The 24,228-nt window shown below is 44.7% G+C and overlaps 1 protein-coding gene and 1 long non-coding RNA gene across 4 annotated transcripts in view; one reads left to right on the top strand and one right to left on the bottom strand.

The window, feature by feature from the left end:
- Window positions 1–24,228, top strand: part of LOC103784643 (zinc finger protein 561) — a 49,814-nt gene that overhangs the window by 8,015 nt on the left and 17,571 nt on the right. The window contains exon 1 of one of the 2 annotated variants that reach the window (XM_008961887.6): window positions 24,072–24,225. The exons of the other annotated variant lie outside the window; for it this stretch is intronic. The gene's annotated coding sequence lies outside the window, so the exon portion shown is untranslated. Of the gene's footprint in view, window positions 1–24,071; window positions 24,226–24,228 lie in introns of those variants that run through there. 2 annotated transcript variants of the gene reach the window in all.
- On the bottom strand, window positions 10,527–24,118 carry LOC134729598 (uncharacterized). 2 transcript variants are annotated; one of them, XR_010110824.1, is made up of 4 exons: window positions 23,743–24,075; window positions 18,507–18,583; window positions 12,877–13,066; window positions 10,527–11,834 (listed from the first exon to the last, which is right to left on the bottom strand). It is a non-coding gene; the product is annotated as an uncharacterized LOC134729598 (long non-coding RNA). The 2 variants fall into 2 exon arrangements; XR_010110823.1 differs by lacking the exon at window positions 18,507–18,583 and having other exon boundaries at window positions 23,743–24,118.

Here is a 24,228-nt window from a genome sequence, read left to right as displayed (position 1 = left end):
GAGATTGAGACCATTTTGGGCAACATGGTGAACCCCCATCTCTACTAAAAATACAAAAATTAGCTGGGTGTGGTGGCACTCACCTGTAGTCCCAGCTACTTGGAGGCTGAGATGGGAGAATCACTTCAACCTGGGAGGTGGAGGTTACAGTGAGCTGATATTGCGCCACGGCACTCCAGCCTGGTGACAGAGTGAGACTCTGTCTCAAAAAAAAAAAAAAAAATGCTGTCAATGTTCACAGAGAGACTGGGCATCTCCCACTATGAGCTGCAATGAGAAAATCAAGATTTGAATTCATATTCCTCTGCTTAGGGACTCAGGAGGCCGGAAGTCAGCAGGACTGAAGGCCCAAAGAAATAGTTGATGTTATGAGCTGCAAGCAAGTTGCCAGGTGATATGGTTTGGCTGTGTCCCCACCCAAATGTCATCTTGAATTGTAGCTCCCATAATCCCCATGGTGTCGAGGGAGAGACCAGGTGGGAGGTAATAGAATCATGGGGGTGGGTTTCCCCGTGCTGTTCAAGTAATTCTCATGCCTCAGTCGGCCAAGTAGCTGGGATAATAGGTGTGTGCTGTTTTTGTGACAGTGAGTAAATCTCATGAGGTCTGTCAGTTTTATAGGCAGCTGTTCCCCTGGACAGGCTCTCTTGCCTTCTGCCATGTAAGATGTGCCTTTGCTCCTCCTTCACCTTCTGTCATGATTTTGAGGCCTCCCCAGCCATGTGGAACTGTGAGTCCATTAAACCTCTTTTTCTTCATAAATTACCCAGTCTCGGCCGGGCACGGTGGCTCACACTGTAACAACAACAAGGAACACAGCACCTAAACTCACACTTTTTTATTTTGTTAGAGAAGGTATCTCACTCCATTGCCCAGGCTGTTCTCAAACTCCTGAGCTAGAGTAATCCTCTCTTCTGGGCCTCCCAAAGTGCTGGGATTACAAGCATGAGCCACCATGCCCAGCCAGACATCTTTACATGACATTTTCAAGGTCCAATTGGTCCTAATTCTCCATAAATACTTTCAGAGTATTAACAATGAAGCAAATCTTGCTAAATCTTTTTATGATGCAGTACAAGATGTATATATGTATCGTTTTTATCACTGATAAAAGCAGTACAGTCATTAAAAACTACAGAATTATATTGGTAATGAATATTGGTACAAATGCACTAAGTAAGCCAGGTATGGTGGTTCACATGCCTGTAATCCCAGCACTTTGGGAGGCTGAGGCAGGTGGATCACAAGGTCAGATCGAGATGATCCTGGCTAAAACGGTGAAACCTTGTATCTACTAAAACTAAAAAAATATAGCTGGGCGTGGTGGCATGTGCATGTATTCCTAGCTACTCGGGAGGCTGAGGCAGGAGGTTACAGTGAACCGAGATCACACCACTGCACTCCAGCCTGGGAGACAGAGTAAGACTGTCTTAAAAAACAAACAAACAAAAAAATGTGCTAAGTATAATAGTAGCAACTGGGCAAAGTGGCTTATGCCTGGAGTCTCAACACTTTGAAAGGAGGCAAAAGGATTACTTGAGCTCAGGAGTTCGAGACCTGCCTGGACAGCATAGCAAGCCCCCTATCTACAAAAAACTTAAAAATTAAAAAATGCAGTGAGCCAAGATCATGCCACTGCATTCCAGCCTGGGCAACAGAGCAAGACTCCATTAAAAAAAAAAAAAAAAAGAAGAAGGAAAGAAGGAAGCTAGGAAGGAATGAATTAGCAAATAAATTCCAACTGCTTGATAAGAAAATAGTAAACCCAGTGGCATTTACTGCAGGAATATAAGGTTGGCTCTGGCTCATTCGTATCTTTGTATTTGTGCATTCATCATTATGGATGATGCCTGGAATTTGCCCACAGGGATGCTCAAGACCCTTTCAGACACATTTTTTTTTTTCTAAACTTATTTATTTATGAATGACAGAGTCTTGCTCTGTCACCCAGGCTGGAGTGCAGTGGCGTGATCTCAGCTCACTGCAACCTCCAATTCCTGGGTTCAAGTGATTCTCCTGCCTCAGCCTCCCAAGTACCTGGGATTACAGGTGTGCACCACCACACCCAGCTAATTTTTGTATTTTCAGTAGAGATGGGGTTTTGCCATGTTGGCCAGGATGGTCTTGAACTCCTGAGACCCCCCTGACTCAGCCTGATTCAACCTCCCAAAGTGCTGGGATTACAGGAATGAGCCACAGTGGCCGGTGGTGTTCTTTTTTTTTTTTTTTTTTCCAGAGACAGTGTCTTGCCATGTCACCTAGGCTGGAGTGCAGTGGTGCAATCATAGCTCACTGCAGCCTCAACCTCCTGGGCTCAAGCAATCCTCTCACCTCAGCCTTCTGAGTAGCTGGGAATGCAGGCATTGTACCACCATGCCCGGCTAATTTTTTTATTTTTAAATTTTTTTTTTTTTTTTTGGTCGAGACTGTGTCTCACTATATTGCCCAGGCTGGTCTTGAAATCCTGTTCAAGTTATCCTTCTGCATCAGCCTCCCAAAATGCTAGGATGACAGGGTTGAGCCACTGTGCCTGGCCTCTATTTCTAATGTCTAGGCAGCATCTGTTGTTGTGTTGTTCCTGTTACATAGTCTTATTACCCATTTGATACAAAGTTCAGATTGATTGTTCCTGTTCGTATTCCATTTTGGGTTTTCCCTCTATCTTTGTTGATTTTTTAAAAAATTAAATATGTAAAAGAATAAAGGGCCAAGCAGAGTGGCTCACAGTTGTAATGCCAACAATGTGGGAGGCCAAGGAGGGATGATCGCTTGAGCTCAGGAGTTTGAGAGCAGCCTGGGCAACATAGAGAGATCTCTTCTCTACAAAATATATTTTTAAAAATTAGCTGGATGTGGTGGTGCACGTATGTAGTCCCTGGTACTCAGGCAAAGGATTGCTTGAGGCCAGGAAGTAAAGGCTGCAGTGAGCCATCATAATGCCACTATACTTCAGCCTGTGTGACAGAGTGAAACCCTTTTTTTTTTTTTTTTTAAAGAAAAAAAAGAATGTAATTTTAAACATCAGAACTGTAAGGTACTCTGAGCTGGCCATACCATGGTCAAGCCATTGTGACATCCCCCCGCCCTTGTGATAATGTACTTTGTGATATTCCCCTGCCCTTGTGAATGTACTTTATAAGATACATCCTCTCCCACCTAGTGAATGTACCCTGCCCTTGGCCCTTGTGACAGTACACCCTCCCTCCCCTTGTAAATGTACTTTGTAACCTTCCTCCCCACCCTTGTGATGATACACCCTCCCCGCCCTTGTGAATGTACTTTGTAACATCCTCCCCGCCCTTGAGAATGTACTTTGTAACGTCCACCCCACTGCCTACAAAAAAAATTGCTCCTAACTCCACCGCTTATCCCAAACCTATGAGAACTAATGATAATCCCACCACCCTTGGCTGACTGTTTTGTTGGACAGCCCATCCGCATCCGGATGTAATATACAGCCATTGTTGCTTGCACAAAGCCTGCTAGGTGCTCTCTTTACTCAGACGCATGTAACATTTTGTGCTGAAACCTGGGACATTAGAACTCCTCAGGAGACCCATCCCCTGTCGTTACACTCCTTCCATGAGGAGATCCACCTATGACCTCGGGTCATCAGACCAGCCAGCCCAAGGATCGTCTCACTAATTTCAAATCGGTAAGTGGTTTTTTTGCACTTGGATAAGCGGTTTTTTTGCTCTCTACCTAACCTCTCTCACCTCCCTTCAATCTCTCTTCTTTCAGTTTCAGTTTCTCTCCCTTCCTAGTAGAGACAAAAAGGAGACACATTTTGTCCGTGCATCCAAAGACTCCGATGTTGGTCATGGACTTGGGAAGACAGTCTTCCCTTGGCGTTTGATCACTGCGGGGATGCCTTCCTTGATCATTCACCAACATTCCCTTGATGGCAGGTCAATTGCAGGGATGCCTGCTTTGGCTGCTCACCCACATTAAAGCTCAGGACTCAGTCAGGGATGCCTACTGGAAGACTGGTAGCTGCCCACCTCCATTTCTCCATGTGTCTACCTTCCTCTTTAAACTTACCTTCTCCACTAAGGGCAACCTTCTGCATTCCATTCCTCTCTCTTCCCCCTTAGCCTGTGTTCTTAGAAACCTAACACCCCTTTGACTAACACCTGACCTAAAACCTGAACGTCTTATTTTCTTCTGTAATACCACTTGGCCCCAATACAAACTTGACAATTTTTCCAAGTGGCCAGAGAATGGCACTTTCGATTTGTCTATCCTACAAGACCTAGATAATTTTTGTTGAAAATTGGGCAAATGGTCTGAGATGCCTGATGTCCAGGCATTTTTTACACTTTACTCCCTCCCTAGTTTCTGCTCCCAATGCGACTTGTCCCAGATTTTCCTTCTTTCTCTCCCGTCTGCTTCTTTGTTCTCCACCCCAAGCTCAGAGTCCTCTGAATCCTCCTTTTCCACTGACCCCTCTGACCTCTCTCCTCCTCCCCCAGCTGCTCCTCGCCAGGCTGAATTGGGTCCCAATTCTTCTGCAGCCTCTGCTACCCCACCCTATAATGCTTCTATTACCTCCCCTCCTCACACCCTGTCTGGCTTATAGTTTTGTTCTGTGACTAGCTCTCCCCCACATGCCCAAAAATTTCCTCTTAGAGAGGTGGCTGGAGCTGAAGGCATAGTGAGGGTACATGTGCCTTTTTCTCTATCAGACCTTTCCCAAATGAGCCAGCATTTAGACTCTTTCTCATAGGACCCCACTAAATATATACAGGAATTCCAATATCTAACTCAGTCCTACAACTTAACCTGGAGTGACTTAAATGTCATCCTGACCTTTACCCCCTTCCCAGACGAACGAGAAAGAGTTTATTTTCTAGCCCAGTCCTACACAGACACCCACTGGCTTCATGAGCCAGACCTCCAAGAGGGCACCAGGGCAGTTCCCTGAGAGGATCCCCATTGGCAATACCAGATGGAATCCCCAGGTATAGCTAGGCAAGATTACATGGTCTCCTGCCTAGTTGAGGGGCTCAAAAAGGCAGCATACAGTGCTGTTAATTATGACAAGCTAAAGAAAACTACCCAATGTAAAGACGAAAACCCAGCCCAGTTTATGGCCCAATTAGCAGTTACCTTTAGATGCTTTACAGCCCTAGACCCATGGGGGCCAGAAGGCCCCCTTATCATTAATACGCATTTTATCACCCAATCCACTCCTAACATTAGAAAAAGAACTCCAAAAATTGGATTCCAGCCCTCAAGCCCCACAACAGGATTTAATCAACCTTGCCTTCAAGGTGTTCAGTAACCAAGAAAAAGCTGCCAAGTGCCAACATATCTTGGGATTCTTCGTAAGCCGTGCCCTGTCTGTGTGGGCCCCCACTGGAAGTCGGACTCTCTGACTCACATGACCGCCACTCCTAAAGCTCCTGGAGCTCAAATCCAATGTTCCTTGGCTGACTCCTTCCCAGATCTCCTTGGCTTAGCGGCTGAAGACTGACGCTGCCCAATCATCTCAGAAGCCCCCTGCACCATGATGGACACCAAGCTTTGGGTAACTCTTACAGTGGAGGTTAAGTCCATCCCCTGTTTAATCGATATGGGGGATACCTGCTCCACTTTACCTTCTTCTCAGGGGCCTGTTTCCCTTGCCCCTGTAACTGTTGTGGGTATTGATGGCCAGGCTTCTAGACCCCTTAAAACTCCCCAACTCTGGTGCCAACTTGGACAATATTCTTTTATGCACTCTTTTTTAGTTATCCCTACCTGCCCAGTTCCCTTATCAGGCTGAGACATTTTAACTAAATTATCTGCTTCCCTGACTATTCCTGGACTACAGCCACACCTCATTGCCGTCCTTATGCCTGATTCAAAGCCTCTTTTGCAACCTTGTCTCATGTCTCCCTACCTTAATCCACAGGTATGGGATACCACTATGCCCTCCTTGGTGACTGATCAGGCACCCCTTACCATCCCATTAAAACCTAATCACCCTTACCCCACTCAACACCAGTACTCCATCCCACAACAGCCTTTAAAAGGACTAAAGCCTGCTATCACTCTCCTGTTACAGCATGGCCTTTTAAAGCCTACAAATTCTTACAACTCCCCTATCCTACCTGTCCAGAAACCAGACAAATCTTACAGGTTGGTTCAGGATCTTTGCTTTATTAACCAAATTGTCTAACCTATCCATCTGTGGTGCCAAACCCATATACTCTCCTATCCTCAATACCTCCCTCAACAACTCATTATTCTGTCCTCAACCTCAAAGATGCTTTCTTCACTATTCCTTTGCACCCCTCATCCCGACCTCTTTTTGCTTTCACATGGACTGATCCTGTCACCCACCAATCTCAGCAACTTACCTGGACTGTACTGCCACAAGGCTTCAGAGACAACCCCCATTACTTTAGTCAAGCTCTTTCTCATGATTTACTTTCTTTCTGTCCATCTGTTTCTCACCTTATTCAATATGTGGGTGACCTTCTCCTCTGCATCCCCTCTTATGAATCTTCCCAACAGGATACCCTCCTGCTCCTTCAACATCTATTCTCAAAGGGGAATCATGTATCCCCCTCTAAAGCCCAAATTTCTTCTCCATCCATTACCTATCTTGGCATAGTCTGTCATCAAAACACACGTGTTCTCCCTGCTAACTGGGTCCAGCTAATCTCTGAAACCCCAACCCCTTCTACAAAGCAACAACTCCTTTCCTTCCTAGGCATGGTTGGATACTTTTGCCTTTGGATACCAGGTTTTGCCATCCTAACTAAACCCCTATATAAACTCACAAAGGGAAACCTGACCGTCCTCATAGAACCTAAGTCCCTTTCCCACCCTTCTTTTCATTCCTTAAAGACAGCCCTAGAAATAGTTCCCACATTAGCACTCCCTAACTCGTCCCAATACTTCTCCTTATGTATGGCTGAAATACAAGGCTGTGTGGTCGGAGTTCTTACAGAGGAACCAGACCCACAACCTGTAGCCTTCCTATCCAAACAACTTAACTTCACAGTTCTAGGCTGGTCCTCATGTCTATGTGTGCTGGCAGCCACCACTTCAATACTTTCAGAGGCCCTCAAGATCACAAACCATGCCCCACTTACTCTACAGTTCTCATAATTTTCAAAATCTATTTTCCTCCTCACACTTGGCGCATATACTTTCTGCCCGCAGACTCCTCCAACTGTACTCACTATTCATTGAAACTCCCACAATTACCATTGTTCCTGGCACAGACTTCAACTCGGCCTCTCACCTTATACCTAGCACCAAACCTGAACGTCATGACTGTATCTCTCTAATCCATATGGCATCCTCCACATTTCCCCATATTTCCCTCTTTCCTGTTGCTAATCCAGACCACACTTGGTTTATTGATGGTAGTTCTTCAAGGCCAAATCGTTGGTCACCAACAAGGGCAGGCTATGCTGTATTGTCTTCCACATCGGTCACTGAAGCTACTGCCCTGCACCCTTCCATTACCTCTCAACAAGCCAAACTCATTGCTTTAACTGGGGCTCTCACCCTTGTAAAGGGACTATGTGTCAATATCTACACTGATTCCAAGTATGCCTTCCACATCCTACATCACCATGCTATTATATGGGCAGAAAGAGGTTTTCTCATGACACAAGGGTCCTCCATCATCAATGCTTCCTTAATAAAAATCCTCCTTAAGGCTGCTCTACTGCCCAAGGAAGCCAGAGTCATTCACTGCAAGGGGCCTCAGAGGTCACCAGATCCCACTGCTCAAGGCAAAGCTTATGCTGATAATGCAGCAAAAGAAGCAGCTAGTATTCCCACATCTGTCCCTCATGGCCATTTTTTTTCCTTCTCATCTATCACTTCCACCCATACTCCCACTAAAACTATGACCTATCAATCCCTTCCTACTCAAGGCAAATGGTTCTTGGATCAAGGAAAATTCCTCCTTCCTGCCTCACAGTCTCATTCTATCTTATCGTCCTTTCATAACCTCTTTCATGTTGGTTACAAGCCAATGGCCCAACTCTTAGAACCTCCCATTTCTTTTCCATCATGGAAATCCATTCTCAGGGAAGTTACTTCTCGGTGTTCCATCTGTTACTCTACCACCCCTCAGGGATCTCTTAGGCCCCCTCCCTTTCCTACACATCAAGCTCAATGATTTGCCCCCACCCAAGACTGGCAGATTGACTTTACTCATATGCCCTGAGTCAAAAAACTAACATACCTTTTTGTCTGGGTAGATACATTCACTGGATGCATAGAGGCCTTTCCCACAGGGTCTGAGAAGGCCACCATGGTCATTTCTTCCCTTCTGTCAGACATAATTCCTCGGTTTGGCCTTCCCACCTCTATAGAGTCCAATAATGGACTGGCCTTCATTAGTCAGATCACACAAGCCATCTCCCAGGCCCTCGGCATCCAGTGGAAGCTTCATTCCCCTTACCATCCTCAATCTTTGGGAAAGGTAGAAAGAACTAATGGTCTGTTAAAAACACACCTCACCAAGCTCAGTCTCCAACTTAAAAAAGACTGGACAGTACTGTTACCATTTGCCCTCTTTAGAATTAGATCCTATCCTCAAGAAGCTACAGGGTATAGTCCATTTGAAGTTTTATATGGACATGCCTTCTTGTTAGGCCCCAACCTCTTGCCAGACACCAGCCCTCTAGGCGACTATCTTCCAGTCCTCCAGCAGGCTAGACAGGAAATTCGCCAGGCTGCTAATCTTCTCTTGCCTACTCCAGATTCCCAGCCATATGAAGACGCCCTAGCTGGATGATCAGTTCTTGTTAAGAATTTGACCCCTCAAACTCTACAACCTCAATGGACCAGACCCTACTTAGTCATCTATAGTACCCCACCTGCAGTCCACCTGCATTATTAACATAAAAAGGCAGGAATGTAAGGTCCTCTGAGCTGGCTGCATCACGATCAAGCCATCGTGACATCCCCCTGCCCTTGTGATAATGTACTTTGCGATATTCCCCCACCCTTCTGAGTGTACTTTGTAGGATACATCCTCCCTGCCCTTGTGAATGTACCCCACCCTTGTGACAATACACCCTCCCCACCCTTGTCAATGTACTTTGTAACATCCTCCCCGCCCTTGAAATGTACTTTGTAACATCCACCTCCTGCCTGCAAAAAAAATTGCTCCTAATTCCACTACCTATCCCAAACCTATAAGAACGAATGATAATCCCACCACCCTTTTCTGACTGTTTTGTCAGACTCAGCCCATCCACACCCAGATGTAATACACAGCCATTGTTGCTCACTCAAAGCCTGCTTGGTGGTCTCTTTACTTGGACATGCATAATAAGAACTAACAGAATGTTATGCTCAGAGAGCTCAGAGAGGTTTCCCTTTCCCTATCCTCTACATCTTGTTTTTGTTTTTGTTTTGAGACAGAGTCTTGCTCTGTTGCCCAGGCTGGAGTGCAATGGCACAATCTCAGCTCACTGCAATCTTCACCTTCTGGGTTCAAGTGATTCTCCTGCCTCAGCCTCCTGAGTAGCTGGGACTACAGGCATGCACCACCGCGCCTGGCTAATGTTTGAATTTTTAGTAGAGACAGGGTTTCACCATGTTGGCCAGGATGGTCTTGATCTCTTGATTTCATGATCCACCCGCCTTAGCCTCTCAAAGTGCTGGGATTACAGGCATGAGCCACCACGCCCAGCCTCCATCTTGTTCTTACCCCACCATTCTGTTCTAGCTGTTCCCATCCATCCCCAATAGATTCTGAATCTTATTATTTTCAGAATAATCCTATCAGTGTTTCCCTATACTCAGAATAAACAGATAATTATGTATTTTCTTTTTCTTTTCTTTTTTTTTTTTTTTTGAGATGGAGTCTCACTCTGTGGCCCAGGCTGGAGTGCAGTGGCATGATCTTGGCTCACTGCAACCTCTGCCACCCAGGTTTAAGCAATTATCCTGCCTCAGCCTCCCAAGTAGCTGGGATTACAGGTGCCTGCCACTGTGCCCAGCTAATTTTTGTATTTTTAGTAGAGATGGGGTTTCACCATCTTGGCCAGGCTGGTTTTGAACTCCTGACCTTGTGATCCACCTGCCTCAGCCTCCCAAAGTGCTGGGACTAGAGGGGTGAGCCACAGCTCCTGGCCTTTATTTTCATTTTTTTATTTGTATTATTATTATTATTATGGTTTTTGAGACTGAGTCTCACTCTATCACCCAGGCTGGAGTGCAGTGCTGTGATCTCGGCTCACTGCAACCTCTGCTTCCTGGGTTTAAGCAATTCTTCTGCCTCAGCTTCCCAAGTAGCTGGGATTACAGGCGCCCACAACCACGCCCGGCTAATTTTTTGTATATTTAGAAGAGACAGGATTTCACCATGTTGGCTAGGCTGGTCTCAAACTCCTGATCTCAAATAATCCAACCTCCTCGGACTCCCAAAGTGCTGGGATTACAGGCGTGAGCTACCGTGCCTGGCAACAGTTTTTATTTTCACTTAACCATATATCTTGGAAATCACTCCATGTTAGAAATAAGTTCTCGGTGCCACAGAGAGAGACCAGCACTCAAAAGAAAAATTTCTCAGCAAGGCAAGGTTTACTTCTGCAGAAGGTGGCTGCTTGCACCTGTAGCAGTCTCAAGAGCACATTGGACAGGGAAAGGAAGGGGTTTTTAACCCTAATGCATCACAGCTTCTGCTTCTGTGTTTTTTCCTCATTGGCTGGTGGTTGAACCACACAATGTAAGCTGATCCCGATTGGCGGTTTCAAATAGAGTAGGGGTATGGATTACAGTGGTAGTGAAGGGCAGTTTTGGTCGGCGGGAAAGACAGTTTCTGCGGGAAGGGCAGTTTACAGAACAAAGGTTACAGAACAAAGGACAAGGAAGTTGGACCTTTGTAGAGCAACTCATTTTGTCTAATAATTTTCCCCTTTTGATTTTGTAGTCTTTCCTCTTCATATACTTCTAACAGGATCTGGCTTCGCTGCTCTTCTTGGTTGTTTAGAAATAAACGTTTATCTGAATAGGGTGGGGGAGAGTTGTGGGAGGCCTTGGTGTAAGGGCTGTTTCTATGAGCTTTTGAACTAGTCCACAGACACAGGGTATAACACAGCACCCTAAGAGAATAAGCACCCCTATTATGATCACAAGGGAAGTGAGAATAGAGGCCATTAGTCCTTTCCATCTACCAAACCATTTTTTCCATTACACCTGTAAAGGGATCATTTATTCCCGAATTTTCAGCTAGTTCATTTCCTAGAGTGGTGAGGCCTTATAGACCCTTAGTGATAGTTACATCAGGGGCTGTATTATTGGGGATACAGGTACAACATTGGACTTCACCTTTCTCCACTAATATCATGTGAAGAGCTATTCTATTTTCCCAGGCCATTTGGCTGGTGAAACCCAATTGTTCAGCTATTCCTTTAATGGCATCCCTGGTGTAACTGACAAATCGTTGTTGTATTATAGTATATGTAATTTATCCAGTCTACATTTTTATTTATAGTAGACCACAAGAAAAGGACAGACTTGAATCCAGCAGCTATTTGATTTCGAGCTTTGAATTCGTTTGGTACCCCTCAGGGGACCCCGATAGCATCTATGTAGATATCGGGGTCAAAGGACCCTTGAGGGGATTTCCTTTTTTTCTGAGTTAGTTGGTTTTTGTTTGGCTGATGAAATGCCAGGGTGAAAGGGATAGACAACTGGATTAGAGCCCAAGTGCCACTCCAGTTGCTTGGCAGCATACCCACTAGAGGTCCTCCGCAATACTATCAAACATCTGCTCATGGATAGACAAGGGCAGTCTGATTGGTGAGCTCTTGAAAAGGCTTGGGTTCACTGCATCCTGTTAGATTCCCAAAGAATGCCAAGTTTTCTCCCTGTTGTGAGAGACATGAGGAAAAATTGGCATCAGACGCTGGGGGCTGGATGGCCCTTGGGGGCTGACTCACAGGGCGGTCTTTGACTTCTGGGAAAAGCAGTAAGAGAGTGCCACGTGACTTATTACCCCAGGCTGTGGGATGCTGGAAAGAGCTACCATGCAGTCCATACCCGGTTGGTTAGACCATCCAAGCAGAAAAGGAACTATTTTTTTTTCTGGCCTACCTGTTGCACAAGCGTAACAGTCACTTTTGTTTAGAGTATGAACGGAATTTTTAATCCATTCCAGCTAGGCATTTGCATCCTGATACCCGGTTTCAATGGCTAGGGTTTAAGTCTTTGACTTCCACTATGACCACTTTAGTTTTGTCATTAGGTAGTGGCAAAATAGTTGTTTGATTTGGAGGAGGGTTTGGAGAGGGGTTACCCCTAGGAGGTGGGGAAGGGTTGCTAAAGCGCATTTCAAAGGACCCTATGGGATCTGTCTCAGCCACTTCGGTTCCTATGCCATATAAACGACCTAAAGTGGGCTTAAGATCGATGGAGGTAGGGGTAAGATAGAAATTTGCACTGGGTTGCATTGATGATGTTGGCAATTAGAGGGGGCATTTCCTTTGGTGAAATGAAGATATGGTTTTAAAGAGGCGCAGCTTCCTGGGGAGGTCCACCCTTGATGCTTAGTAGTCCATAGGACATTGTTCCAGGTGGAGCAGAACCTTTCCCAAAACGTTAAGGGTTTCAGCTTCTACCAAGCAAGAGTTGCGTGAATGTAAGAGGTTAGAATCTACCCTGGAAGGACAGAGATATTTCTACAAGAAGGATAGCTGCTTCTGGTTTTGGAGGTCCCCAAAGTGTATGGCAAGACACGCGTCAAACGTGATTGTTTGAGGAGAGAGTGATCTGGTTACATTGATAATGAAGTGTCCTTGAGTAGTTAAGGGAAGAAGGGAAAGACAGATTAGACCCTTTTGAATACTAACTTGGAGGGCATTGGTCTTGGAGTGACAGCCCATGACTATGTACGGGTGGGGTCCTTTTTACCTGGAATGCTGGGTCCATCCTTTTTCAGCCATTCAGATTGCTGTTTCGTTCATCAAGAGTACCAGATAAGGTCCTCCTAAGCTGGTTCAAGCTTTCCCTCTTCCAACTCTTGATGAGAACGTGATCCCCAGGCTGGTATTGATGTACCGGGAACTCCAGGGGTGGTGTTTGTGCTAGGAAGCCTTTCATCCTGAGGGAAGAGAAAGTGGATAGATCGAGTATATAATTTTTGAGGAACTGATCCTTTGTTTCAAATGAAACAAACTTTGTTTCAGTGAATGTCAGTAGTAGAGTATAGATAAGGCAACCCATATAGGATTTCATAGGGAGATAGGCCAACATCTCTCTGAGGGGCAGTTCAGACACTTAATAAGGCAATGAGAAGGCACTTAGTCCATAGTAACCGAGTTTCTAAAATTGATTTGGTTAGGTGGCTTTTTAGAGTCTGGTTCATCCTTTCTACTTTTCCTTATGAGGGTGGGTGCAAGGAGTATGATATTCCCATTTTATTCCTAGTACTTAGGCTAGTCCCTTAATGACATGTGCAGTGAAGTGGGTCCCATTGTCTGAATCAATATTTTCTATCAGTCCAAACCTGGGTATAATATTTTCTACTAATGCCTTAATCACATTATTAGCAGTTGCACTTGAAAAGGGAATAGCCTCCACCCAGTGAGTAAGGTGGTCCACTATTACTAGCAAGTACTTTAGGTGGCCTATTGGGGGCATTTTGGTGTAGTCAATTTGGACACTTTGGAATGGTCTCAATCCTGGGCTTTTTCCCCCAAAAGGTGGTTTCCTTAGGGTTTTTAAAATTAGTTTTCTTACATATTAGGCAACTATCTGTAACTTATTTTGCTAGGGTATAAACTCCTATACACCCATAAACCCTGAGAACTGCATCGCACACAGCTTGAGGTCCCCATTGAGTCCCTTGATGCAGTTGAGATAGGACTTCCCTCATTAGGGGTTTTGATAGCATTTCTCTTTGGTCTGGTAACATCCATTTCCCTTCTGAGTTTTCTTTAGCTCCTATTTTCCTTAATTTATCTTTTTCAGTGGAAGAGAAGATGTCAATTGCAGTTGGGGAAGAAAGACAAGGGGTTAGGTGAAAAATGGGCATTGTGGGAGAAGAGGCAGCTTGTTTGGCTATTTGGTCTGCAAGTTTATTTCCTTGGCTTTTGAAATAAATATTTCTCTGGTGTCCTGGGACACACAGGATGGCTATCTCTTCTGGAAGCTGGAGATTTTCCAATACCTGAGTGATTAACTCCTTGTGGACGAGGTCCTGGCCTTTTCATTCAGTCCAGATCTTTCCAAAAGTATGGACTACCCCGAAGGCATATTTGGAGTCAGTGTAAATAGTCCCTTTCCCAGTTATGGCTTGATTTAATGTGAACAATTCACATGTTTGGGTGGACCAGTTATTGGGCAGTCTTCCTGACTTTACCTCTGTGAGGGCTTCCCCATTGACTACCGAGTACCCATTGTGTCTTTTCTCTTCAAATACCCAGGAGGAGCCATCTATAAACAGGTGTTGCCCCGTTTTGAATGGGGTCTCGCTTAGATCAAGCCTGACTTTAGTTTGATAACAGATTAGATCCAGACATTTATGTTCAGGGTCCTTGGGGATTGGATTTCCCATTAGGAAAGCGGCAGGGTTGAGTGTTTTTTTCTGTGGTTAGGGTTAAATCATCTTTTTCTAGTAAGATAGCTTCATATTTTAAGATTCTTGAATCGGTAAGCCATCTGCCTGCTTTTTGGTTTAAGATGGTTCTAACCTGATGCGTTGTGCTTACAGTGAGGTTTCCCCCAAAGGTTATCTTCCTGCTTTCCTCTGTTAATAGGGCAGTTGCTGCAACAGATTAAATACACTTGGGCCACCTGTGGGTTAGTGGGTCAAGAATTTTTGACAGAAAGGCTATAGGCTGCTAGTGGCCCCCGTGTGTTTGGGTGAGCACCCCTAGAGCTATCCCTTTATTCACATTGACGAAGAGGTGGAATGGCTGTTCTAGGGAAGGCAGAGCTAAGGCAGTTATGAGCAGGTGTTTTAATTCCTCTACTTGTTGGAACTCCCGTGGTGTCCAAAGAAGAGGATCAGGTCTCTCTTGAGTAAGTTTCAGGTATAGAGGCTTTGATTTTAAAGCATAAAGTCAATCCATAAGCGACAATATCCAATCAACCCCCAGAATTTCCTAAGCCCTTATTTTGTTTCAGGCAAAGGTAGGGCTATGATTCCTTCAGTTCGTTTGGGGCCTAATCTCTGTTTGCCTTTGCTTATTAAGTATCCTAGGTATTTTACCTCAGGTTCCACAAACTGGAGTTTACTCCTTGAGACCAGCAATCTGCGTTCCCTCAGAAAATTTAGAAAGTTAATTGATACTGCTGTTACCCAGCCCTTGGTGCCTCCTGAAATTAGCAGGTCATCCACATATTGGAGCAGATATATGGATGAGGGGAGGGGAAAATTCTCTAGGACTTGTTCTAGAATTTGACCAAATAGATTTGGGGAGTCCACAAACTCTTGGGGCAGGACTGTCCATCAGTACTGTTGCTTCCAACTGGAGTGAGGGTCCTCCCATTTGAAAGCAAACATGTCCTGGCTGTCCTCTGCTAAGGGGCAAGCCCAAAAGGCATCTTTTAGGTCTATTACCATGAACCATTGGTGGTCATATGGGATTTTGCTGATAATGGTATAAGGGTTGGGGACCACAGGGTGAGTAGTCTGGACTATTTGGTTAATAGCCCGGATATCTTGCACTAGCCGTGATCCATGTGACTTTTTTACAGGCAACATTAGAGTGTTATAAGGAGGCATACAGGGTTCAAGGAGTCTGTCATGGATGAGACCTTTGATTATAGGTTTTAAACCCACTCTGCCTTCTAGGGGAATGGGGTATTGTTTTCTTTTTACTATTTCCCCAGGAGGTTTTAGTTTTATATGAATTGGTGGAACTTGAATCTTCCTTGATTTCCCTCCTTTGACCACACATCAGGGTGGATTTGGCTTTCTTTAGGGGCAGTAAGCAAGTTTAAGGAAGTAAATAATTTTCCCTGATTAACATATAGACCTATCCCCAATTTAAACATTAAGTCACTTCCTAACGAATTTGTCCCTGCTTCAGGAATTAACAGGAATTTAATGGTGGCTGATCTATTCTTGAATTTAACTTCTGTTTCCTCCAAAGTTTTTGTTCTAAACCTTTCCCCCTTTACCACTGTGACGAACAGCTCCTCTGCAGAGCAGGCTACATTTGATGAAAGGTAGCAAATAGAGGAGCGAGCTACTCCTGAATCTATTAGGAAAGTGATAATTTCTAGCTTGGGTCCCACCTGTAGATTTATCAAGGGCTATTGGTGGGATTTGAGATAAAAGAGACAGAGCCTCTGAACCCCCTATTCTTCTTCAAAAGTCACGAGTGGGAGGATTTCTCTCTCTTTCTCATTCGGGACATTCCGTCTTAAAGTGTCCCGGTTTCCCACATCTGAAACATTTATTTTCCCCCTTTTCCCTTCTTGCGGTTAGGTCCCCAGGTTTTATCCCTTTTCTTTCCTGTATGTGACTTTGCAGCTAGTGGCTTAGAACATTTATGGGACCTATTTCCTTGTGTCCCTTGTTGAAGGGTGGGCAGCGCAATTTTTGCTTTTTGTTTCTGCTTTCCTCGTCTTTTCTCATATATACCTTTTGGGCCTCCTTTAGAAGTCCTTCTATGGAGCTATCTTTCCAATTCTCTATTTTTTTGACAATTTTTTTGTAATTTCTGGCCAAATGTTGGTGACAAAGTGGAGTTTTAACAATCCTTGCCCAAGTGGATCTTCTTATTTCTAAGCCTGCATATTTTCTAACTTGCTCTTAGAGTCTGTTTAAAAATTCCATGAGCTCTTCATCCTTTCTTTGTTGTATGTTGAATGCTCGGGAAATATTTTGAGTTCAGGGTACTGGTTCCCGAATTCCTTTAATTATCATTTCCCCGAGATCCCTCATATTTTCTTGGTGAGCTGCACTGATTGTCCCATTGAGGGTCTTGGAACAGAAATGTTTGGTCCGCTGCAGAACGTTTTGGTGAGCTGCACTGTGATTGTCCCATTGAGGGTCTTGGAACAGAAATGTTTGGTCCGCTGCAGAACGTTTTGGCCAGGAGGATGTTCACGTTCCCTGACTATCACAGTGGCCCTGTGGATCACAGTCCTTTCCTCCCCTGAGAAAAGAATATCTAAAATGGACATTAGTTCAGCCCAAGTATACAACTGTGGCCCTAAAAATTGATCAATTTGATCTGCTACCCAATAAGGGTCATCTAATAATGGTTTGAGTTCCCTTTTGAAGTTTCTGACTTCTGAGCTGGTTAAGAGGGCACTTATGCAACCAATGCCCCCTCCCCCCAGTGGGACTTCCCTTAAGGGGACAACCGTTGAGGCGGATTCCTTTGACAAACAAGGGAAACGGAAGTTTTGAATGTCCTTTCTACATTGTTCTATCTCATGTTGGAGGTTTCCTGGGGGAGGGACATGTTCAAGGAGGTGACTAGGAAGAGCATGGGTTGTTGATTCCCTGGGGACAGGATTATATGGGGGAGGAACTGAGATATAGACATACATAAGAATGGAGTTGGACCCTAACCTTATACCATATATAAAAATTTACTTAAAATGGATGAAGGATGGGCGTGGTGGCTCATACCTGTAATCCCAGCACTTTGGGAGGCCAAGGCAGGTGGATCACAAGGTCAGGAGTTCGAGACCAGCCTAGCCAATATGGTGAAACCCCATCTCTACTAAAAATACAAAAATTAGCTGGCCATGGTGGCAGGCGCCTGTAATCCCAGCTACCCAGGAGGCCGAGGCAGGAGAATCACTTGAACCTGGGAGGCAGAGTTTGCAGTGAGCTGAGATTGTGCCACTGCACTCCAGCCTGGGTGACAGAGCAAGACTCCATCTTAATAATAATAATAATAATGTGGCATGATTTTTTAAAAATGGATCAAAAACCTTAGTGTAGTGTAAGAGCTAGAGCTGGAGCTGGAAAACTATTAGAAGAAAACATAGGTGAGAAAGCTTCAACTGGAAATGACTTCTCAGTTATGACATCAACCACACAGGCAACACAAGAAAAATTATGAGTTGAACCTAATCAATGATACAAATTTTGTGCATCAAAGCATAATAACAAGAGAGTAAAAAGACAATCTACAAATGGGAGAAAATATTTGCAAGTCCTGTATCTGACTGGGGACAAATATCCAGAGTTTATTTTTAAAATTTCTAGAACCCAAGAGTAACAACAACAAAACCCATTTCAATACAGAAAAAGGACTTGAATAATATCACCAAAGAAGATATACAGATGGCCAATAAACACACGAAAAGATGCTCATGAAACGATGCTCAACATCACTAAACATCATGAAAATGAAAATCAAAACCATGCTGGATGTGATGGCTCACACCTGTAATCCCAGCACATTGGGAGGCTGAGGCCAGGGGATTCCTTGAGATTAGGACTTCAGGACCAGCCTGGGCATATGGTGAAATATGGTCTTTACAAAAAAATTTTTTTTAATTCAGCCAAGGATGGTGGTGGCATGCACCTATAATCTCTGCTACCTGGGAGGTTGAGGTGGGAGGATTACCTGAGCCCAGTAAGTTGAGGACTGCAGTGATCCATGATCACGTCACTGCATTCGAGCCTAGACAATAGAGTGAGACCCTGTCTCAAAAAAAAGAAAAAAAAAAGAACGATTAAACAGAATTACCATGTGATCCGGATATTCCACTTTGGCATATCCAAAACTGTTGAGAGCAGGGACTCAAAGAGATATTTGTACACCAATGTTTGTCTCACTAGTATTCACAATAGCCTACCCCTGCCAAACTGTAATTTTAACACACTGGATTGTTTGAAACATAGCCTGAACAAGCCTATTTTTAGCCGTTTCGAGTGTGCCTGCTTTGTATTCTCTGAAATTATATCCAATATCTGATAGCCATAGATAAGATAACTCCAGGGCTATGAAAACCCCATACCCCTGCGGTCCTTCAGAGCTTTTTTTTTCTTTTTTTTTTTCTGATGCAGGGTCTTGCTCTGCCACCCAGGCTGGAGTACAGGGGCACAATCTCAGCTCACTGCAGCCTCCACCTCCTGGGTTCAAGCGATTCTCCTGCCTCAGCCTCCCAAGTAGCTGGGATTATAGGCACCTGCCACCATACCTGCTAATTTTTGTATTTTTAGTAGAGACGGAGTTTCACCATATTGGCCAGACTTATCCTTCAGAGCTTTTTAACTGGAAGATATGCTGCCAGTCTGGTGAATATCATCATTTAGTTATTTATAAGCCCCCTCTTTGATTCCCCTTCTCCTCTGAGAGTCTTTCTTCCTTTCCACCCTTTCTGAGCAGCGACCCACAGGTAGAGGCCTGAGGATACTCTCTTGCTGTTTGCTACCTCCCCCACTGCTAACCTGTCAAAGCACATCCCAAATGAAGCTTGTGTGCTACTGCCGCCTTGTGGTAACATCTTTTTCCTTACTCAGCCAAGAAATCACTTAAACACCCTAAATACGTGTATGGTTTTATTTTTTTACACTTAGATCCCTAGTCCACTTGGAGTTTATTTTTGTATAAGCTGTGAAGTATGGATTTAATTTCATCTTTTCTCAGATGGCTAACCAGCTATCTTAGACCTTCCATTTGTTACAAATGGCATTTTTTGCCCAATTTATCTGAAATGCCACTTTTTTTTTTTAGACGGTGTTTCGCTCTTGTTGCCCTGGCTGGAATGCAATGGCACGATCTCCACTCACCCCAACCTCCGCCTCCTGGGTTCAAGCGGTTCTCCTGCCTCAGCCTCCTGAGTACCTGGGATTATAGGCATGTGCCACCATGCCCAGCTAATTTTGTATTTTTAGCAGAGACGGGGTTTCTTCATGTTGGTCAGGATGGTCTCTAACTCGTGACCTCAGGTGATCCACCCGCCTCTGCCTCCAAAAGTGCTGGAATTATAGGCATCAGCCAATGCACCCGGCTTTTTTTTTTTTTTTTTTTTTTTTTTTTTTTGAGACAGAGTCTCGCTGTGTCGCCAGGCTGGAGTGAAATGGCGTGATCTCGGCTCACTGCAACCTCTGCCTCCCAGGTTTGGGCGATTCTCTTGCCTCAGCCACCCGAGTAGCTGGGCTTACAGGCGTCCACCACAGCACTTGGCTAATTTTTTTTTTTTTTTTTTTTTTAGACGGAGTCTCGCTCTATCGCCAGGCTGGAGTGCAGGGGAGCGATCTTGGCTCACTGCAACCTCCACCTCCTGGGTTCAAGCGATTCTCCTACCTCGGCCTCCTGAGTAGCTGGGATTACAGGCACCCGCCACCATGCCAGCTAATTTTTCTATTTTTAGTAGAGACGGGGTTTCACCAAGTTGGCCAGGATGGTCTCGATCTCGTGACGTCGTGATCTGCCTGCCTCAGCCTCCCAAAGTGCTGGGATTACAGGCATGAGCCAGCATGCTCGGCCATGCTTGGCTAAATTTTTTTTCTTTTTTGAGACAGAGTCTCACTCTGTTGCCCAGGCTGGAGTGCAGTGGTGCAATCTCAGCTCACTGCAACCTCCTCCTTCTGGGTTCAAGCAATTCTCCTGCCTCAGCCTCCTGAGTAGCTGGGATTACAGGCATGCATCACCACACCCAGCTAATTTTTGTATTTTTAGTAGAGATGGGATTTCACCATGTTGGTCAGACTAGTCTCGAACTCCTGACCTCGTGATCCGGCTGCCTCGGCTTCCCAAAGTTCTGGGATTACAGGCATGAGCCACTGAACCCGGCTATGTTTTTGTATTTTTAATAGAGATGGGGTTTCACCATGTTGGGCAGGCTGGTTTTGAACTCCTGACCTCAAATGATCCTCCTGCCTCGGTCTCCCAAATTGCTAGGATACAGGCATGAGCCACTGCATCTGGCAAAATACATTTATGAACCAAATTTCTACATGTTCTTGGGTCTATTTTTTGATATTTTATTAGTTTGTTTCTGTTTCACGTGCTAGTACCACATAGTTTTAATTATAGAGGCTTTATAGTATGTTTTTTAAATTAATTAATTAATTTTTTAGACAGAGTCTCACTCTGTCAGCCAGGCTGGAATTCAGTGGCACAATCTCGGCTCACTGCAACCTTCATCTCCCAGGCTCAAGCAACTCTCCTGCCTCAGCCTCCCAAGTAGCTGGGATTACAAGCATGTGCCACCACGCTTGCTAATTTTTGTACTTCTAGTACAGACAGGGTTTCACCATGTTATCCAGGCTGGTATCAAACTCCCGACTTCAGGTAATTTGCCTGCCTCGGCCTCCCAAATTGCTGGGATTACAGGCGTGAGCCACTGTGCCCGGCCTTTATTTTTATTTTAAAATAATGTAATTCTTTGCCTTGCATGAAAACTGTCAATAGTATGTTTTAATATCTGCTGCTCATCATTGCTTTTGTTTTTGTTTTCTTGGTTATTATCAGATGTTTGTTCCTCCACATAAACTTCAGTATCAATGTACTTAACTCCAGAAAAAAACTTTTGGTATTTTTATTGGGAGTATGTTACATTTCTGAATAATCTTGGGGAGAATGTCTGGTATCAGTGCTATTTTACAACGTAGGAAATGTGTTCCTGGCCCATGTGGTAAGATCAGAAAAATAACAACAGAAATACATATTTTTGGCTGGGGCAGTGGCTCATGCCTGTAATCCTAGCACTTTGGGAGGACCAGGTGGATGGATCACGAGGTCAGGACTTTGAGACCAGCTGGGTCAATATGATGAAACCATGTCTGTATTAAAAATGCAAAAATTAGTTGGGCGCGGTGGCACATGCCTGTAGTCCCAACTACTCAGGAGGCTGAGGCAGAAGAATGGCTTGAACCCAGGAGACAGAGTTTGCAGTGAGTGAAGATCGCACCACTGCACTCCAGTCTGGGTGGCAGAGCGAAACTACGTCTCAAAAACAAACAAACAAACAAAAAAAAACAAAACATTTTTTAATTTAAATTTTTTATATATATAGAGAGAGAGAGACGGGGTTTTGCTGTGTAGCCCAGGCTTGTCTTAAACTCCTGGCCTTAAACGATCCTACCATCTTGACCTGGCAGATATTTTAGGCCAGGAGTTCGAGATCAGCCTGGCCAACCTGGTGAAGTCGTTCTCTACTAAAAATACAAAAATTAGCTGGGCGTGGTGGCAGGCGCCTGTAATCCCAGCTACTCCAGAGGCTGAGGCAGGAGAATCGCTTGAACCTGGGAGGTGGAGGTTGCGGTGAGCTGAGATCACACCACCGCACTCCAGCCTGATCTGATCCAGTGAGATCTGTCGCAAGCAAGCAAGCAAGAAAAAGAAAACCCAATGGAATCAGCAGGTTCTAAAAAATAAAGAATGAAGAAATAAAGGCCTACAGAAACTCTGACTGAATGGAAGGGATAGACCATGCCATTCACTGGCAGCTTTATCAATATGTAAGAATCATGGAAAGGCTCTAGGAACATGAGGAGAGGCATACAAACAAGCTTTATATTTATATCTAAAAAGTAAAGCATAGGTTCCTCTTCAAAGACGTTCCTTCACATTTAATTAGGAATAGTAACTTCCCTTAGAAGCAAAATTTATTCAAAGACCTGTGCTAACATTCTCAAATATCTGTGAGCCGTGATAAAGAAGTCAATGTACTTTATATTCTTAGCTCCCACAGTTTAGTCTACATATTTGCCCTGGCATGCTTGTACTGGTCTAAGCCAGCATTAGGGCATAGCCTGTTCTTTTTCCTTATTTGAAAATGTTTTGACCCTTCTCAGCATTCCACAAGTTACTTCCTCCTTCATTTGTTCTCCTCTACCTTTGCCTCTTTTAAAAAGTTATAAGTTGCTAGCCAATTGGGACCAATACAGAACGTGAGGTCCCATTCCAGCTAGTGGAAACTGGACACAGCAGTAGGTTGGAAGCATCAGGTTATAAATGACCCTATCTCCTTTGTTTGTTGTACTCTCGTGGCAAAACTGCTGGTGAGTATACCGTTTCTGCAGGAAGTAAAAATGGCCTTGCTGAGTAAATTAAATTTATGTTCAAGTGCTATTTCTTTATGGCACCAGGGAACAAACATTTTGAACATGTATATTTATATATATTTTTATATATTTATATCTTTATATGTATTTATACATATACGTTTTTATAGAGAGAGAGAGAGAGAGAGAGAGAGAGAGGGTCTTGCTACTTTGCCCAGGCTGGTCTCAAACTCTTGGACTTGTAGAAAATGAAATAAATACAGGTTCCTCTTCAAAGGGACTTTCCTCCCAGTCTGATTGAAATAAATAGTAATCCCTCTTAGAAGCCAAATTTTCTCAAAGACCTGTGGTAATATTGTTAAATTCTGCCAGCCGTAATAAAGAAATGAATAGACTCTGTGTTTTAAGCTCCCACATTTTAGCCTAGATATTTGCCCTGGCATGCCTGAACTGGTCCAAGCAACTATTAGGTCATGGCCTATTCCTTTCCCTATTTAGAAGTGTTTTTGCCGCTCTCAACAGTCCACAAGTTACTTCCTCTCTTCCTTTGTTCTCCTCTGCCTTTGCCTCTTTTGGGAAGTTCTAAGTTGCTAGCCAATCCAGTGAAGTACAGAAGGTGAGGTCCCGTTCCAGCCAATGGAAGCTGGACACAGCAGAAGGATGGACACTTCAGGTTTAAATAACCCTGTCTCCTTGTTAATGTGTGCTCTGGTGGCAAGACTGCCAGCCAGTGGCACCCATTCTGCAGAAAGTAAAACTAGCCTTGCTGAGATCCTTTGTCTCAGTGTTGATTTTGTGACACCAAGTGAGCACCCATTCCCAGCAGACTCAAGTTATTTACCTACCTTAGCCTCCCAAAGTGCAGGAATTACAGGCGTGAGCCACTGCGCTCGCCCGATAAAAGCTTTGGAGGAGCATCCCCCGGGATGCGTCCCATCCCTCATCTCCGCCCTTCCAGCCCGACCGGCCACCTAAACCACCGGCTAGGCCGGGTCCCTCCTCTAAATCACCCCCCGAGTACGGACCCTTCCCCTCGCCCACAGTTCCGTCCGGAGGCCCGGTTCTAACCTCACCTTTTTCTCTGGACCTAGTTCTGCATCCCCGTCCCTGAGCCAACCCCAGGCCCTCTCCGCACCCACCCGGGAGGAAACTAGAATTTCTGTGTTCTACCCGGTCCTACGTGGCTGAAACTCGAGCCCACGAGCCTCGCCCGGCCAGAGTGTTGAAGCGGAAGTGATGTCAGCGCACCACCGCCATCTTTTCCGGCGCTGGCTCCTCTCGGTCAGTGCGGTTTCGCCTTTATGGTGGTGGAGTCCGCCCAGGCTGTGGTG

Source organism: Pan paniscus, chromosome 20 (assembly GCF_029289425.2).
Source record: "Pan paniscus chromosome 20, NHGRI_mPanPan1-v2.0_pri, whole genome shotgun sequence".
NCBI classification, from domain to species: Eukaryota; Metazoa; Chordata; class Mammalia; order Primates; family Hominidae; genus Pan; species Pan paniscus.
Note: the sequence above shows the minus strand (reverse complement) of the source record. Positions and strands in the feature narration are given on the sequence as shown.